The sequence below is a fragment of the Salvelinus fontinalis genome, chromosome 31 (genome assembly GCF_029448725.1).
Source record: "Salvelinus fontinalis isolate EN_2023a chromosome 31, ASM2944872v1, whole genome shotgun sequence".
Lineage (NCBI taxonomy): Eukaryota > Metazoa > Chordata > Actinopteri > Salmoniformes > Salmonidae > Salvelinus > Salvelinus fontinalis.
In genome coordinates, this window is record NC_074695.1 from 15358041 (window position 1) to 15374432 (window position 16392).

At 50.0% G+C, this 16392-nt stretch overlaps 1 protein-coding gene across 2 annotated transcripts in view; it reads left to right on the forward strand.

The window, feature by feature from the left end:
• LOC129829634 (adenylate cyclase type 6-like) overlaps positions 1-16392 on the forward strand; it is a 140793-nt gene that overhangs the window by 109858 nt on the left and 14543 nt on the right. The window lies entirely within an intron of this gene.

The window sequence follows — 16392 nt, forward strand, 5'->3', positions numbered from 1 at the left end:
CGGACTGCCGATTGCTGAAGCGTGTAGTGAGTAAAAATAGTCTGTCCTTGGTTGCAACACTCACTACCGAGTTCCCAACTTCTCTGGAAGCAACGTCAGCACAAGAACTGTTCATCTGGAGCTTCATGAAATGAGTTTCCATGGCCGAGCAGAACCACAAATGCTACCTGCCCCAATGCATTGTGGCAAATGTAAAGTTTGTGGAGGAGGAATAATGATCTGGGGCTGTTTTTCATGTTTTGGTCTAGGCCCCTTTGTTCCAGTGAAGGGAAATCTTAACGCTACACCATACAATGACATTCAAGACAATTCTGTGCTTCCAGCTTTGTGGCAACAGTTTGGGGAAGGCCCTTGCCTGTTTCAGCATGACAATGCCCCCGTCCACAAAGCGAGGTCCATACAGAAATGGTTTGACGAGGTTGGTGTGGAAGAACTTGACTGGTCAGGACAGAGCCCTGACCTCAACCCCATCGAACACCTTTGGGATGAATTGGAACGGCAACTGCGAGCCAGCCCTAATCACCCAACATCAGTGTCGAACCTCACTAATGCTCTTGTGGCTGAATGGAAGCAAGTCTCCACAACAATGTTCCAACATCTAGTGGAAAGCCTTCCCAGAAGAGTGGAGGCTGTTATAGCAGAAAAGGGGGGACCAATTCCATATTAATGCCCATGATTTTGGAATTAGATTTTCAATGAGCAGGTGTCCACATACTTTTGGTCATGTAGTGTATCTCTAGAGAAACTGCGCAATGTGCTCATTGAGCTCACAGGGAAAAAAACATAACAAAATGGAATTCAGATAATTGAACCGTCGGTCAATTAGTTGTTTAAAACCCCCAAAATAACCAACATTTCAGGTAATCGCTCAGCACTACACCCTGATAAAGGCTCTTTGGACAAATAAATCCACATCATGGAGAGATGAGTGTGTAACTTTCTTTTCATTTGTCTGGACACGTTCAGGGACCAATTAGAATATGGCTGTCATGGACCAATTAGAATATGGCTGTCATGGACCAATTAGAATATGGCTGTCATGGACCAATTAGAATATGGCTGTCATGGACCAATTGGAATTGGTTGAGAACTGATAGATTATTGTTTTAGGATTCTTTCCAGTTGCTTTTAAAAGGGCTTTCTATGTTGTAGAATTCCTCTAGCTTTAATGAACTGTGTCTATTATAAGCCTAAAGCTCTCAAACAGCCAATGGAAAGCCCAGAACCTGTATTGATTAGTACAGACCAACCAGCATCACAACAAGTGTGAGTTACACATCCCCTATTGTGGTTAGTGGACAGCCAACACCCAATGGAAGTTAGTGGCCAGCAGCAGACAGCTAGCCTTACACTTGTTAAAGACTGAGATGATTCCGAGAAGCTGCCTGAGGAAGCATCATCAAAGACTCCACACACACCCCAGCTAATAGCTGTTCACTCCCTTACTGCCGGGCAGATGGTATCGGAGCATGAGGTCTGATACCAACAGAGAGAGTTTCTATCTACAAGCCATCAGACTGCTGAACACTTGAACACTTGAACTGGACTGACCACCTGCACTGACTCTCTACACCTTCAGAGAGAGAGGCACAGCTGCATGTGAGCTCTCACATTTTTCAACATGTTTTTTTACAAAAGGATAGATTTGGAGTTAGATCAACTTGTATTTTTCGGCAGGTACATATCCAGGTTGCTACTCTCTACAGCATGGCCTTCGCTCCAGATCAAAACTCCAAACCTACAACCTCATTTTGACCAACATGAACTGTAGAGATTACTGCTTCCAAGGTTTTCTTTTTCCAAGCTATACGGAGGGTGCTCTAGCAAACAAACAGTAGAGACCGGAGGACACCATCCAACCTGGAACTGAGTGACTAGTGTTTGGTCTGATGCTATTTTGAAAGACAAGAAGAAAAAGAGAAAAAATGAAAAAAAGAAAGTACATTACAATGATATATTTTATGGGGACTGAACACTGAGTTAAGACTCGCAAGGACAGACCAGATACAAATTCAATCAACATCAAGGTGTGAAGTAAAATGTGTCGAGGCCTTTGGGCCCAACAAGTGGCAGGAGTCTTTGAAGCGTCCTCTGAAGCCCCCTCCTGCTGTTTAAAGACCATTCAGTCCTCTGAAGTCCCCTCCTGCTGTTCAGAGACCATTCAGTCCTCTGAAGCCCCCTCCTGCTGTTTAAAGACCATTCACTGGCATTTTCTACAAGTAATCTGCCTCCAGAAATAAAAGCTTCTCCCAAGTGGGTGTGACACCTTCTCCCGTTGCCTGCTGCACTGCTGCTTGGACTCCACCTGGCGATCTGTTTACCGTCTGCCCTGGCCTGTCTCCCCCTGTCTGATACAGGTACCCCCACCCCACTCCCCCCTCTCTCCCCCTGTCTGGTACAGGTACCCCCACTACACTCACCCCTCTCTCCCTGGCCTGTCTCCCCCTGTCTGGTACAGGTACCCCCACTACACTCACCCCTCTCTCCCTGGCCTGTCTCCCCCTGTCTGGTACAGGTACCCCCACTACACTCACCCCTCTCTCCCTGGCTTGTCTCCCCCTGTCTGGTACAGGTACCCCCACTACACTCACCCCTTTCTCCCTGGCCTGTCTCCCCCTGTCTGGTACAGGTACCCCCACTACACTCACCCCTCTCTCCCTGGCCTGTCTCCCCCTGTCTGGTACAGGTACCCCCACTACACTCACCCCTTTCTCCCTGGCCTGTCTCTCCCTGTCTGGTACAGGTACCCCCACTACACTCACCCCTCTCTCCCTGGCTTGTCTCCCCCTGTCTGGTACAGGTACCCCCACTACACTCACCCCTTTCTCCCTGGCCTGTCTCTCCCTGTCTGGTACAGGTACCCCCACTACACTCACCCCTCTCTCCCTGGCCTGTCTCCCCCTGTCTGGTACAGGTACCCCCACTACACTCACCCCTCTCTCCCTGGCCTGTCTCCCCCTGTCTGGTACAGGTACCCCCACTACACTCACCCCTCTCTCCCTGGCCTGTCTCCCCCTGTCTGGTACAGGTACCCCCACTACACTCACCCCTCTCTCCCTGGCCTGTCTCCCCCTGTCTGGTACAGGTACCCCCACTACACTCACCCCTTTCTCCCTGGCCTGTCTCCCCCTGTCTGGTACAGGTACCCCCACTACACTCACCCCTTTCTCCCTGGCCTGTCTCCCCCTGTCTGGTACAGGTACCCCCACTACACTCACCCCTCTCTCCCTGGCCTGTCTCCCCCTGTCTGGTACAGGTACCCCCACTACACTCACCCATTTCTCCCTGGCCTGTCTCCCCCTGTCTGGTGCAGGTACCCCCACTACACTCACCCCTCTCTCCAGAGCTTTCGCTCGCCTCCAGCACTCATGCACTGTTGGTGCGAATGACTCTGAATTTACAATGGTTATATATAAAGTAGTTATATGTTTTTAAAAATGATTGTGCATTTTGCTATTTGCCTCATGTCTCCTGCTTACTTTGTAGACTACGAACTTTCTTTACCCAACCGTGGGACAGACTATGTTTGTTCCCACACTCGGGACTCTGACTCTCTATTGGTTACAGACTTTTGGCCTGCCATCCTATTCTAACCACCTCTCGCTGTCTTTGTATTCATGTTACCTGATGACATTGCTGTATAATATGATCTTGTTGCCATTTGATGCACATTCAGATGTCATAAATCAACACTGCAGAGCTCTCCCTGTCCTCTGCCGTGCCTTGATTGTATTACTGTTGATGATATCTGGAAATGTGAATGTACACCCTGGCCCATCTACTGTTGCTAGCCCCAATTCTGACTTGTGCTCTGATATCTGCTTCACTGATTTCTGCTCTTGTAAAAGCCTGGGTTTTCTGGACGTTAACACTAGACGCTTATTACCTAAAATGGATCAATTGAAAGTGTGGGTTCACAGCTCCAATCCAGATGTGTTGGTCATTACTGAGACGTGGTTAAGATAGAATGTTTTGAATACTGATGTTAACCTTTCTGGTTATTACCTTTTTCTGCGAGACAGATCTTCCAAAGGTTGTGGAGTGACAATCTTTACCAAGGATCACCTTCAGTGCTCGGTTGTCTCCACCAAGTCTGTCCCCAAATAATTTGATTTGCTTGTTTGAAGCATTAAACTTTTAAATAGCTGTTGACTGTTGCTGGGTGCTATCGTCCTCCATCAGCACCGGCCTGTACTCTACCTGCCCTAAGCTCTCTCCTGGCCACTTACACTAAGTCTGAATTTGTCCTGCTTGGTGACCTAAACTGGGGCATGCTTAAACCACCTGACCAAGTCCTAAAGCAAGCTGGTCCTAACTGTTATAGGCCTATTTCTATGTTCCCCTGTTTATCAAAAGTGTTGGAAAACTTGTCAATAATCAACTGACTGGCTTTCTTGATGTCTATAGTATTCTCTCTGGTATGCAATCTGGTTTCTGCTCAGGTTATGGATGTGTCACTGCAACCTTAAAGGTACTCAATGATGTCACCATTCAATCAATCAATAAATCAAATGTTTTTATAAAGCCCTTTTTACATCGGCCGATGTCACAAAGTGCTATCCAGAAACCCAGCCTAAACCCCCAAACAGCAAGCAATGTAGATGTAGAAGCACAGTGGCCAGGAAAAACTCCCTAGAAAGGCAGGAACCTAGGAAGAAACTTAGAGAGGAACTAGGCTCTAATGGGTGGTTAGTCCTCTTTTGCTGTGCCAAGTGGAGATTATAACAGTGACCAAGATGTTCAAACATTCATAGATGACCAGCAGGGTCAAATAATAATAATAATAATAATGACAGTGGTTGTAGAGGGTGCAACAGGTCAGCACCTCAGGAGTAAATGTCAGTTGGCTTTTCATAGCCGAACATTCAAAGTTAGAGAGAGAGTTGAAAACAGCAGGTCTGGGACAGGTAGCACGTCTGGTGAACAGGTCAGGGTTCCATAGCCGCAGGCAGAACAGTTGAAACTGGAGCAGCAGCATGACCAGGTGGACATCAAGGAGTCATCAGGCCAGGTAGTCCCGAGGCATGGTCCTAGGACTCAGGTCCTCTGAGAGAAGAGTTAGAGGGAGCATACTTAAATTCACACAGGCCACTGGATAAGACTGGAGAAATACTCCAGATATAACAGACTGATCCAAGCCCCCCGACACATAAACTATTGCAGCATAAATACTGGAGGCTGAGACAGGAAGGGTCGGGTGACACTGTGACCCCGTTCGACGATACCCCCGGACAGGGCCAACCAGGCAGGAAAACCCTCTTAGGCCTCACTCCCCCCTATCTGAGATATCTACTGCAGCCCTCGTCCTCCACATACAACACCCATTCTGCCAGTCAGATTCTGTTAAAGGTCCCCAAAGCGCATACACCCCTGGGTCACTCCTCTTTTCAGTTCGCTGCATTGCCCTTGATTCTAAGCAATATTGTGCTGCTTTTTTTATTGACCTAGCCAAAGCTTTTGATACGGTAGACCATTCCATTCTTGTGGGCCGGCTAAGGAGTATTGCTGTCTCTGAGGGGTCTTTGGGCTGGTTTGCTAACTACCTCTCTCAAAGAGTGCATAGTATAAAGTCAGAAAATCTGCTGTCTCAGCCAATGCCTGTCACCAAGGGAGTACCCCAAGGCTCGATCCTAGGCCCCACGCTTTTCTCAATTTACATCAACTACATAACTCAGGCAGTAGGAAGCTCTCTCATCCATTTTTATATGCAGATGATACAGTCTTATACTCAGCTGGCCCCTCCCTGGATTTTGTGTTAAATGTTCTACAACAAGCTTTCTCTACCCTTAACCTTGTTCTGAACACCTCCAAAACAAAGGTCATGTGGTTTGGTAAGAAGAATGCCCCTCTTCCCACAGGTGTTATTACTACCGCTGACGGTTTAGAGCTTGAGGTAGTCACCTCACACAAGTACACTGTCCTTCTCTTAGCACATATCAAAGCTGCAGGCTAAAGTTAAATCTAGACTTGGTTTCTTCTATCGAAATTGCTCCCCTTTCACACCAGCTGCCAAACTAATCCTGATTCAGATGAACATCCTACCCATGCTAGATTACGGAGACATAATTTATAGATCGGCAGGTAAGGGTGCTCTCGAGCGGCTAGATGTTCTTATCCATTCGGCCATCAGATTTGCCATCAATGCCCCTTATAGGACACATCACTGCACTCTATACTCCTCTGTAAACTGGTCATCTCTGTTCACCCATCGCAAGACCCACTGGTTGATGCTGATTTATAAAACCCTCTTAGGCCTCACTCCCCCCCTATCTGAGATATCTACTGCAGCCCTCATCCTCCACATACAACACCTGTTCTGCCAGTCACATTCTTTTAAAGGTCCCCAAAGCACACCCATCCGTGAGTCGCTCCTCTTTTCAGTTCGCTGCAGCTAGCGACTGGAACGAGCTGCAACAAACACTCAAACTGGACAGTTTTATCTCAATCTCTTCATTCAAAGACTCAATCATGGACACTCTTACTGACAGTTGTGGCTGCTTTGCTTGATGTATTGTTGTCTCTACCTTCTTGCTCTTTGTGCTGTTGTCTGTTCCCAATAATGTGTGTACCAAGTTTTGTGCTGCTACCATGTTGTGTTGCTACCATGTTGTTGTTATGTTGTGTTGCTACCATGTTGTTGTTATGTTGTGTTGCTACCATGTTGTTGTTATGTGTTGTTGTTGTCTTAGGTCTCTCTTTATGTAGTGTTGTGTTGTCTCTCTTGTTGTGATGTGTGTTTTGTCCTATTTTTATATTGTATTTATTTATTTTCAATCCCAAGCCCCCGTCCCCGCAGGAGGCCTTTTGCCTTTTGGTAGGCCGTCATTGTGAATAAGAATTTGTTCTTTAAGTAATTGCCTAGTTAAATAAAGGTTAAATAAATTAAAAATGCAAAAAAATGTACACACACACACACAGACAGACACACACACGGACACATTTATGCCACACACACACACACAGACAGACAGACAGACAGACAGACAGACAGACAGACAGACAGACAAACAGACAGACACATTTATGCCACACACACACACATCACAACTGCTGCTACCAGTCTCTTATTATTATTGCTAAAACTGCACAATTTAAACACTTCCCTCCCAATTCCCCTTCCCAGAAAATATTGGACTATAAATTGTACCTTCTTGTTTTATACTTATTCTAACATGTTTATTCTACTGAGCCATTTGCTTTATGTTCCTATTCTTATCTTTTATTACTTCTTGTTGTTGTTGCATTGTTGAGAATAACCTGCAAGCATTTCATTGGACAATGTACTGTACATTTATTTACATGTTAGTAATTTATCAGACTCTTTTGTCCAGAGCCATTTACAGGACCAGTTAGGGTTAAGTGCCTTGCTCAGAGGCACATCGACAGATTTTTCACCTAGTCGGCTCTAACATTCGGTTACTGACACAATGCTCTTAACCGCTAGACTACTTACATAGGACTAATACAACTTTAAACTTGAATTTCAAATCAACAATGATCTGATCAGTCAATGCAGGGCTGCATCGCAATGAACCTTTCTCATCTCCTCCTGTTCTCTGCAACCTCTCCTCTCATTTCCTCCTGTTGTCTGCATCCTCTCCTCCTGTTGTCTGCATCCTCTCCTCCTGTTGTCTGCATCCTCTCCTCCTGTTGTCTGCATCCTCTCCTCTCCTCCTCCTGTTGTCTGCAACCTCTCCTCTCCTCCTGTTGTCTGCAACCTCTCCTCTCCTCCTCCTGTTGTCTGCAACCTCTCCTCTCCTCCTCCTGTTGTCTGCATCCTCTCCTCCTCATGTTGTCTGCAACCTCTCCTCTCCTACTGTTGTCTGCATCCTCTCCCCTCCTCCTGTTGTCTGCATCCTCTCCTCCTGTTGTCTGCAACCTCTCCTCTCCTCCTGTTGTCTGCAACCTCTCCTCCTGTTGTCTGCATCCTCTCCCCTCCTCCTGTTGTCTGCATCCTCTCCTCCTGTTGTCTGCAACCTCTCCTCTCCTCCTGTTGTCTGCAACCTCTCATCTCATTTCCTCCTGTTGTCTGCATCCTCTCCTCCTGTTGTCTGCAACCTCTCCTCTCATTTCCTCCTGTTGTCTGCAACCTCTCCTCCTGTTGTCTGCATCCTCTCCTCCTGTTGTCTGCATCCTCTCCTCTCCTCCTCCTGTTGTCTGCAACCTCTCCTCTCCTCCTGTTGTCTGCAACCTCTCCTCTCCTCCTCCTGTTGTCTGCAACCTCTCCTCTCCTCCTCCTGTTGTCTGCATCCTCTCCTCCTCATGTTGTCTGCAACCTCTCCTCTCCTACTGTTGTCTGCATCCTCTCCCCTCCTCCTGTTGTCTGCATCCTCTCCTCCTGTTGTCTGCAACCTCTCCTCTCCTCCTGTTGTCTGCAACCTCTCCTCCTGTTGTCTGCATCCTCTCCCCTCCTCCTGTTGTCTGCATCCTCTCCTCCTGTTGTCTGCAACCTCTCCTCTCCTCCTGTTGTCTGCAACCTCTCATCTCCTCCTGTTGTCTGCAACCTCTCCTCTCCTCCTGTTGTCTGCAACCTCTCCTCTCCTCCTGTTCTCTGCAACCTCTCCTCTCCTCCTGTTCTCTGCAACCTCTCCTCTCCTCCTGTTCTCTGCAACCTCTCCTCTCCTCCTGTTGTCTGCATCCTCTCCTCTCCTCCTGTTGTCTGCAACCTCTCCTCCTGTTGTCTGCAACCTCTCCTCTCCTCCTGTTGTCTGCAACCTCTCCTCTCCTGTTGTCTGCAACCTCTCCTCTCCTCCTGTTGTCTGCATCCTCTCCTCCTGTTGTCTACATCCTCTCCTCCTGTTGTCTGCATCCTCTCCTCCTGTTGTCTGCATCCTCTCCTCCTGTTGTCTGCATCCTCTCCTCTTCTCCTGTTGTCTGCAACCTCTCCTCTCCTCCTGTTGTCTGCAACCTCTCCTCTCCTCCTGTTGTCTGCAACCTCTCCTTTCCTCCTGTTGTCTGCAACCTCTACTCTCCTCCTGTTGTCTGCATCCTCTCCTCTCCTCCTGTTGTCTGCATCCTCTCCTTCTGTTGTCTGCAACCTCTCCTCTCCTCTCCTCCTGTTCTCTGCAACCTCTCCTCCTGTTGTCTGCATCCTCTCCTCCTGTTGTCTGCATCCTCTCCTCTCCTCCTCCTGTTGTCTGCAACCTCTCCTCTCCTCCTGTTGTCTGCAACCTCTCCTCTCCTCCTCCTGTTGTCTGCAACCTCTCCTCTCCTCCTCCTGTTGTCTGCATCCTCTCCTCCTCATGTTGTCTGCAACCTCTCCTCTCCTACTGTTGTCTGCATCCTCTCCCCTCCTCCTGTTGTCTGCATCCTCTCCTCCTGTTGTCTGCAACCTCTCCTCTCCTCCTGTTGTCTGCAACCTCTCCTCCTGTTGTCTGCATCCTCTCCCCTCCTCCTGTTGTCTGCATCCTCTCCTCCTGTTGTCTGCAACCTCTCCTCTCCTCCTGTTGTCTGCAACCTCTCATCTCCTCCTGTTGTCTGCAACCTCTCCTCTCCTCCTGTTGTCTGCAACCTCTCCTCTCCTCCTGTTCTCTGCAACCTCTCCTCTCCTCCTGTTCTCTGCAACCTCTCCTCTCCTCCTGTTCTCTGCAACCTCTCCTCTCCTCCTGTTGTCTGCATCCTCTCCTCTCCTCCTGTTGTCTGCAACCTCTCCTCCTGTTGTCTGCAACCTCTCCTCTCCTCCTGTTGTCTGCAACCTCTCCTCTCCTGTTGTCTGCAACCTCTCCTCTCCTCCTGTTGTCTGCATCCTCTCCTCCTGTTGTCTGCATCCTCTCCTCCTGTTGTCTGCATCCTCTCCTCCTGTTGTCTGCATCCTCTCCTCCTGTTGTCTGCATCCTCTCCTCTTCTCCTGTTGTCTGCAACCTCTCCTCTCCTCCTGTTGTCTGCAACCTCTCCTCTCCTCCTGTTGTCTGCAACCTCTCCTTTCCTCCTGTTGTCTGCAACCTCTACTCTCCTCCTGTTGTCTGCATCCTCTCCTCTCCTCCTGTTGTCTGCATCCTCTCCTTCTGTTGTCTGCAACCTCTCCTCTCCTCTCCTCCTGTTCTCTGCAACCTTTCCTCCTGTTGTCTGCATCCTCTCCTCCTGTTGTCTGCATCCTCTCCTCCTGTTGTCTGCAACCTCTCCTCTCCTCCTGTTGTCTGCAACCTCTCCTCTCCTCCTGTTGTCTGCATCCTCTCCTCTCCTCCTGTTGTCTGCAACCTCTCCTCCTGTTGTCTGCAACCTCTCCTCCTCCTGTTGTCTGCAACCTCTCCTCTCCTCCTGTTGTCTGCAACATCTCCTCTCCTCCTGTTGTCTGCAACCTCTCCTCCTCCTGTTGTCTGCAACCTCTCCTCTCCTCCTGTTGTCTGCAACCTCTCCTCCTCCTGTTGTCTGCAACCTCTCCTCTCCTCCTGTTGTCTGCAACCTCTCCTCTCCTCCTGTTGTCTGCAACCTTTCCTCTCATTTCCTCCTGTTGTCTGCATCCTGTTGTCTGCATCCTCTCCTCCTGTTGTCTGCAACCTCTCCTCTCCTCCTGTTGTCTGCAACCTCTCATCTCCTCCTGTTGTCTGCAACCTCTCCTCTCCTCCTGTTCTCTGCAACCTCTCCTCTCCTCCTGTTCTCTGCAACCTCTCCTCTCCTCCTGTTCTCTGCAACCTCTCCTCTCCTCCTGTTGTCTGCATCCTCTCCTCCTGTTGTCTGCATCCTCTCCTCTCCTCGTGTTGTCTGCATCCTCTCCTCTCCTCCTGTTGTCTGCATCCTCTCCTCCTGTTGTCTGCAACCTCTCCTCTCCTCCTGTTGTCTGCATCCTCTCCTCCTGTTGTCTGCATCCTCTCCTCTCCTCGTGTTGTCTGCATCCTCTCCTCTCCTCCTGTTGTCTGCATCCTCTCCTCTCCTCCTGTTGTCTGCATCCTCTCCTCCTGTTGTCTGCATCCTCTCCTCTTCTCCTGTTGTCTGCAACCTCTCCTCTCCTATCCTCCTGTTGTCTGCAACCTCTCCTCTCCTCCTGTTACATTACATCATTTACATTTAAGTCATTTAGCAGACGCTCTTATCCAGAGCGACTTACAAATTGGTGCATTCACCTTATGACATCCAGTGGAACAGCCACTTTACAACAGTGCATCTAAATCTTTTAAGGGGGGGGGGGGGGGGGTCAGAAGGATTACTTTATCCTACCCTAGGTATTCCTTAAAGAGGTGGGGTTTCAGGTGTCTCCGGAAGGTGGTGATTGACTCCGCTGTCCTGGCGTCGTGAGGGAGTTTGTTCCACCATTGGGGGGCCAGAGCAGCGAACAGTTTTGACTGGGCTGAGCGGGAACTGTACTTCCTCAGTGGTAGGGAGGCGAGCAGGCCAGAGGTGGATGAACGCAGTGCCCTTGTTTGGGTGTAGGGCCTGATCAGAGCCTGGAGGTACTGAGGTGCCGTTCCCCTCACAGCTCCGTAGGCAAGCACCATGGTCTTGTAGCGGATGCGAGCTTCAACTGGAAGCCAGTGGAGAGAGCGGAGGAGCGGGGTGACGTGAGAGAACTTGGGAAGGTTGAACACCAGACGGGCTGCGGCGTTCTGGATGAGTTGTAGGGGTTTATTGGCACAGGCAGGGAGCCCAGCCAACAGCGAGTTGCAGTAATCCAGACGGGAGATGACAAGTGCCTGGATTAGGACCTGCGCCGCTTCGTGTGTGAGGCAGGGTCGTACTCTGCGGATGTTGTAGAGCATGAACCTACAGGAACGGGCCACCGCCTTGATGTTAGTTGAGAACGACAGGGAGTTGTCCAGGATCACGCCAAGGTTCTTAGCGCTCTGGGAGGAGGACACAATGGAGTTGTCAACCGTGATGGCGAGATCATGGAACGGGCAGTCCTTCCCCGGGAGGAAGAGCAGCTCCGTCTTGCCGAGGTTCAGCTTGAGGTGGTGATCCGTCATCCACACTGATATGTCTGCCAGACATGCAGAGATGCGATTCGCCACCTGGTCATCAGAAGGGGGAAAGGAGAAGATTAATTGTGTGTCGTCTGCATAGCAATGATAGGAGAGACCATGTGAGGTTATGACAGAGCCAAGTGACTTGGTGTATAGCGAGAATAGGAGAGGGCCTAGAACAGAGCCCTGGGGGACACCAGTGGTGAGAGCACGTGGTGAGGAGACAGATTCTCGCCACGCCACCTGGTAGGAGCGACCTGTCAGGTAGGACGCAATCCAAGCGTGGGCCGCGCCGGAGATGCCCAACTCGGAGAGGGTGGAGAGGAGGATCTGATGGTTCACAGTGTCGAAGGCAGCCGATAGGTCTAGAAGGATGAGAGCAGAGGAGAGAGAGTTAGCTTTAGCTGTGCGGAGCGCCTCCGTGATACAGAGAAGAGCAGTCTCAGTTGAATGACTAGTCTTGAAACCTGACTGATTTGGATCAAGAAGGTCATTCTGAGAGAGATAGCAGGAGAGCTGGCCAAGGACGGCACGTTCAAGAGTTTTGGAGAGAAAAGAAAGAAGGGATACTGGTCTGTAGTTGTTGACATCGGAGGGATCGAGTGTAGGTTTTTTCAGAAGGGGTGCAACTCTCGCTCTCTTGAAGACGGAAGGGACGTAGCCAGCGGTCAGGGATGAGTTGATGAGCGAGGTGAGGTAAGGGAGAAGGTCTCCGGAAATGGTCTGGAGAAAAGAGGAGGGGATAGGGTCAAGCGGGCAGGTTGTTGGGCGGCCGGCCGTCACAAGACGCGAGATTTCATCTGGAGAGAGAGGGGAGAAAGAGGTCAGAGCACAGGGTAGGGCAGTGTGAGCAGAACCAGCGATGTCGTTTGACTTAGCAAACGAGGATCGGATGTCGTCGACCTTCTTTTCAAAATGGTTGACGAAGTCATCTGCAGAGAGGGAGGAGGGGGGGGGGGGGAGGGGGAGGAGGATTCAGGAGGGAGGAGAAGGTGGCAAAGAGCTTCCTAGGGTTAGAGGCAGATGCTTGGAATTTAGAGTGGTAGAAAGTGGCTTTAGCAGCAGAGACAGAAGAGGAAAATGTAGAGAGGAGGGAGTGAAAGGATGCCAGGTCCGCAGGGAGGCGAGTTTTCCTCCATTTCCGCTCGGCTGCCCGGAGCCCTGTTCTGTGAGCTCGCAATGAGTCGTCGAGCCACGGAGCGGGAGGGGAGGACCGAGCCGGCCTGAAGGATAGGGGACATAGAGAGTCAAAGGATGCAGAAAGGGAGGAGAGGAGGGTTGAGGAGGCAGAATCAGGAGATAGGTTGGAGAAGGTTTGAGCAGAGGGGAGAGATGATAGGATGGAAGAGGAGAGAGTAGCGGGGGAGAGAGAGCGAAGGTTGGGACGGCGCGATACCATCCGAGTAGGGGCAGTGTGGGAAGTGTTGGATGAGAGCGAGAGGGAAAAGGATACAAGGTAGTGGTCGGAGACTTGGAGGGGAGTTGCAATGTGGTTAGTGGAAGAACAGCATCTAGTAAAGATGAGGTCAAGCGTATTGCCTGCCTTGTGAGTAGGGGGGGAAGGTGAGAGGGTGAGGTCAAAAGAGGAGAGGAGTGGAAAGAAGGAGGCAGAGAGGAATGAGTCAAAGGTAGACGTGGGGAGGTTAAAGTCGCCCAGAACTGTGAGAGGTGAGCCGTCCTCAGGAAAGGAGCTTATCAAGGCATCAAGCTCATTGATGAACTCTCCGAGGGAACCTGGAGGGCGATAAATGATAAGGATGTTAAGCTTGAAAGGGCTGGTAACTGTGACAGCATGGAATTCAAAGGAGGCGATAGACAGATGGGTAAGGGGAGAAAGAGAGAATGACCACTTGGGAGAGATGAGGATCCCGGTGCCACCACCCCGCTGACCAGCTGCTCTCGGGGTGTGCGAGACCACGTGGGCAGACGAAGAGAGAGCAGTAGGAGTAGCAGTGTTATCTGTGGTGATCCATGTTTCCGTCAGTGCCAAGAAGTCGAGGGACTGGAGGGAGGCATAGGCTGAGATGAACTCTGCCTTGTTGGCCGCAGATCGGCAGTTCCAGAGGCTACTGGAGACCTGGAACTCCACGTGGGTCGTGCGCGCTGGGACCACCAGATTAGGGTGGCCGCGGCCACGCGGTGTGAAGCGTTTGTATGGTCTGTGCAGAGAGGAGAGAACAGGGATAGACAGACACATAGTTGACAGGCTACAGAAGAGGCTACGCTAATGCAAAGGAGATTGGAATGACAAGTGGACTACACGTCTCGAATGTTCAGAAAGTTAAGCTTACGTAGCAAGAATCTTATTGACTAAAATGATACAGTACTGCTGAAGTAGGCTAGTTGGCAGTGGCTGCGTTGTTGACACTACACTAATCAAGTCGTTCCGTTGAGTGTAATAGTTTCTACAGTGCTGCTACAGTGCTGCTATTCGGTGGCTAGCTGGCTAGCTAGCAGTGTTGATTACGTTACGTTGCGTTAAAAGAACGACAATAGCTGGCTAGCTAACCTAGAAAATCGCTCTAGACTACACAATTATCTTTGATAAAAGACGGCTATAGCTACGATCAAACAAATCAAACCGTTGTAATGAAATGAAATGAAAATGTGATACTACCTGTGGAGCGAAGCGGAATGCGACCGGGTTGTTGAGTGCGGAAGTTCTATTCGGTAGACGTTGGCTAGCTGTTGGCTAGCTAGCAGTGTTTCCTACGTTAAGGACGACAAATAGCTGGCTAGCTAACCTCGGTAAATTAAGATAATCACTCTAAAACTACACACTCTGAACTACCCAATTATCTTGGATACGAAGACAGCAAAGACAACTATGTAGCTAGCTAACACTACACTAATCAAGTCGTTCCGTTGAGTGTAATAGTTTCTACAGTGCTGCTATTCGGTAGACGGTGGACGTTTGCTAGCTGGCTAGCTGGCTAGCTGCTGGGCAGATAGCAGTGTAGACTACGTTAGGACGACGAAATACGATAATTACGCAATTATCTTTGATACAAAGACGGCTATGTAGCTAGCTAAGAAGAAGTTGCTAAGATTAGACAAATCAAACCGTTGTACTATAATGAAATGTAATGAAAAGTTATACTACTATTCGGTAGACGGTGGACGTTTGCTAGCTGTCTGCAACCTCTCCTCTCCTCCTGTTGTCTGCAACCTCTCCTCTCCTCCTGTTCTCTGCAACCTTTCCTCCTGTTCTCTGCAACCTTTCCTCCTGTTGTCTGCATCCTCTCCTCCTGTTGTCTGCATCCTCTCCTCCTGTTGTCTGCATCCTCTCCCTTCCTCCTGTTGTCTGCAACCTCTCCTCTCCTCCTGTTGTCTGCATCCTCTCCTCCTGTTGTCTGCATCCTCTCCTTCTGTTGTCTGCAACCTCTCCTCTCCTCTCCTCCTGTTCTCTGCAACCTTTCCTCCTGTTGTCTGCATCCTCTCCTCCTGTTGTCTGCATCCTCTCCTCCTGTTGTCTGCATCCTCTCCTCCTGTTGTCTGCAACCTCTCCTCTCCTCCTGTTGTCTGCAACCTCTCCTCTCCTCCTGTTGTCTGCATCCTCTCCCTTCCTCCTGTTGTCTGCATCCTCTCCTCCTGTTGTCTGCATCCTCTCCTCTCCTCCTGTTGTCTGCAACCTCTCCTCTCCTCCTGTTGTCTGCAACCTCTCCTCTCCTCCTGTTGTCTGCATCCTCTCCTCCTGTTGTCTGCATCCTCTCCTCCTGTTGTCTGCATCCTCTCCTCTCCTCCTGTTGTCTGCATCCTCTCCTCTCCTCCTGTTGTCTGCATCCTCTCCTCCTGTTGTCTGCATCCTCTCCTCCTGTTGTCTGCAACCTCTCCTCTCCTCCTGTTGTCTGCATCCTCTCCTCCTGTTGTCTGCATCCTCTCCTCCTGTTGTCTGCATCCTCTCCTCCTGTTGTCTGCATCCTCTCCTCCTGTTGTCTGCATCCTCTCCTCCTGTTGTCTGCATCCGCTCCTCCTGTTGTCTGCATCCTCTCCTCCTGTTGTCTGCAACATCTCCTCTCCTCCTGTTGTCTGCAACCTCTCCTCTCCTCCTGTTGTCTGCAACCTCTCCTCTCCTCCTGTTGTCTGCAACCTCTCCTCTCCTCCTGTTGTCTGCAACCTCTCCTCTCCTCCTGTTCTCTGCAACCTCTCCTCTCCTCCTGTTGTCTGCAACCTCTACTCTCCTCCTGTTGTCTGCAACCTCTCCTCTCATTTCCTCCTGTTGTCTGCATCCTGTTGTCTGCATCCTCTCCTCCTGTTGTCTGCAACCTCTCCTCTCCTCCTGTTGTCTGCAACATCTCCTCTCCTCCTCCTGTTGTCTGCAATCTCTCCTCTCCTCCTGTTGTCTGCAACATCTCCTCTCCTCCTCCTGTTGTCTGCAATCTCTCCTCTCCTCCTGTTGTCTGCAACCTCTCCTCTCCTCCTGTTGTCTGCAACCTCTCCTCTCCTCCTGTTGTCTGCATCCTGTTGTCTGCATCCTCTCCTCTCTTCTCCTCCT